The sequence below is a fragment of the Phyllopteryx taeniolatus genome, chromosome 2 (genome assembly GCF_024500385.1).
Source record: "Phyllopteryx taeniolatus isolate TA_2022b chromosome 2, UOR_Ptae_1.2, whole genome shotgun sequence".
Taxonomy (NCBI): domain Eukaryota; kingdom Metazoa; phylum Chordata; class Actinopteri; order Syngnathiformes; family Syngnathidae; genus Phyllopteryx; species Phyllopteryx taeniolatus.
The window spans coordinates 12,282,504-12,285,003 of NC_084503.1; the positions used below are offsets into that span (position 1 = coordinate 12,282,504).

Below are 2,500 nucleotides of genomic sequence, written 5' to 3' on the forward strand. Positions count from 1 at the left end.
AAGGCATATGATTACATGTATGCCAGGTTGGACACTAAAGAAGGAGAAAAGGTTCTATACAGGTTGGCCAGACAGAGGGATAGCGATGGGAAGGATGTGCAGCAGGTTAGGGTGATTACGGCTAGAGATGGAGATATGTTGACTGGTGCCAGTAGTGTGGTAAATAGATAGAAAGAATACTTCAAGGATTTGATGAATGAGGAAAATGAGAGAGAAGGGAGAGTAGAAGAGGCAAGTGTGGTGGACCAGGAAGTGGCAATGAATAGTCAGGGGTAAGTTAGAAAGGCGTTAAAGAGGATGAAAAATTGAAAGGCAGTATGTACTGATGACATTCCTGTGGAGGTATGGAAGCATCTAGGAGAGGTGGCTGTGGAGTTTTTGACCAGCTTGTTCAATAGAATTCTAGCGCGTGAGAAGATGCCTGAGGAATGGAGGAAAAGTGTGCTGGTGCCCATTTTTAAGAACAAGGGTGATGTGCAGAGCTGTGGGAACTCGAGAGAACTAAAGTTGATGATCCACACAATGAAGTTATGGGAAAGAGTAGTGGAGGCTAGACTCAGGACAGAAGTGAGTATTTGCAAGCCACAGTATGGTTTCATGACTAGAAAGAGTACCACAGATGCTTTATTTGCCTTGAGGATGTTGATGGAAAAGTACAGAGAAGGTCAGAAGGATCGACATTCTGTCTTTGTGGATCTGTCTAGATCTATGACAGAGTACCCAGAGAGGAACTGTGGTACTGCATGCGGAAGTCTGGAGTGGCAGGGAAGTATGTTAGAATAATACAGGACATGTACGAGGGCAGTAGAACAGCGGTGAGGTGTGCTGTAGGTGTGACAGACGAATTTAATGTGGAGGTGGGACTACATCAGGAATTCGCCCTGAGCCCCTTCCTGTTTACAGTGGTGATGGATAGGCTGACAGATGAGGTTAGACTGGAGTCCCCGTGGACCATGATGTTTGCATATGACATTGTGATCTGCAGTGAAAGCAGGGTGCAGGTGGAGGAACAGTTAGAAAGATGGATGCATGCACTGGAAAGCAGAGGAATGAAGATTAGCCGAAGTAAGACAGAATATATGTGCATGAATGAGAGGGGTGGTGGGGGAAGAGTGAGGCTACAGGGAGAAGAGATAGCAAGGGTGGAGGACTTTAAATACTTGGGGTCAACAGTCCAGAGCAATGGTGAGTGTGTTAAGGAAGTGGAGAAACGGGTCCAAGCAGGTTGGAACGGGTGGAGGAAAGTGTCAGGTGTGTTATGTGACAAAAGAGTCTCTGCTAGAATGAAGGGCAAAGTTTATTAAGACAGTGGTGAGGCCACCCTTGATGTACGGATTGGAGACAGTGGCACTGAAGAGAAAACAGGAAGCAGAGGTGGAGGTGGCGGAAATGAAGATGTTGAGGTTCGCTCTCGGAGTGACCAGGTTGGATAAAATTAGAAATGAGCTCATCAGAGAGACAGACAAGTTTCGATGTTTTGGAGACAAAGTTAGAGAGAGCAGACTTAAATGGTTTGGACACGTCCAGAGGAGAAATAGTGAGTATATTGGTGGAAGGATGATGAGGATGGCGCTCCCAGACAAGAGAGCTAGAGGAAGACCAAAGGCTTTATACAGTTTGTAGGTGTATATGTGTTGTATTTCCAAGAAAAACGCTTGTCATTTTTTTCTACTTCACTTGATTTAGTTAGCACTGTAAGGCTACCTTCTTCTTCGTCCTCCTCCTCCTCCTCATCATCATCTCTTCTTTGTTTCCTTTTCTTTGCTCTAAATCTCGTCAGTCCTTTCCGTAGTGCCCCTAGTGGCTGGACAAGACACCACAGTATGTATGTGTGTGTGTTGTTTTTCTGTCTGGTGAATAGCAGATGAGGAGGAGGCTAGCGAGAATGTTTCAGGCTTACGTTTGTGGTACAAAAAGCGGGTTTGTTCATTTATTTAGGTCTCTATGTATTATTAACACTATTCCTAAAAGGTTTTTCTCATGAAAACCTCACAGTGCTTCATTTTAGCTATTAGTATTTAACTGTTTTGAACAGATATTCTCTAACTGGGTCCAGCTCGGGACTCCTTACAGTGGAGACATTTTTCAAGGAACAATTCATAATAATAATAAACGCCAATTAAACATCTCTTTTCTAAGAATAAACTGTCCCAACAAGTAAAATCATAGCTGAAATAATATAACTAACGATAACTTGCTGTTTTCCCCTTTGTTTTACTGCAAAGCAATACAATCAATCAACTTACATTAACACGCATACAGTACGGTACACAATAAGACATAAAAGGAAAGTACATCATGAAAATCTTTGTTTCATGACCATAATTAGTTTTCACCCGATTCCCTGACAAGAAAACAACAAGCATCCAAGAAATTCACCTGCACTGTCCAGTATGCAGGCATTTATTTCACTGTCACACTGGATGAACTTTTGGCTAAAAAGTTACTCAATCGATTTCCACCCACTGATTCGTTTCAGATCGTATCATTCCAAATGAAC

General features: G+C 42.9%; 1 protein-coding gene across 11 annotated transcripts in view; it reads left to right on the forward strand.

Annotated features, from left to right (window-relative positions):
• The window catches only part of myo9aa (myosin IXAa), a 176,904-nt gene that overhangs the window by 128,975 nt on the left and 45,429 nt on the right, over positions 1 to 2,500 (forward strand). The gene's annotated exons all lie outside the window — the stretch shown is intronic.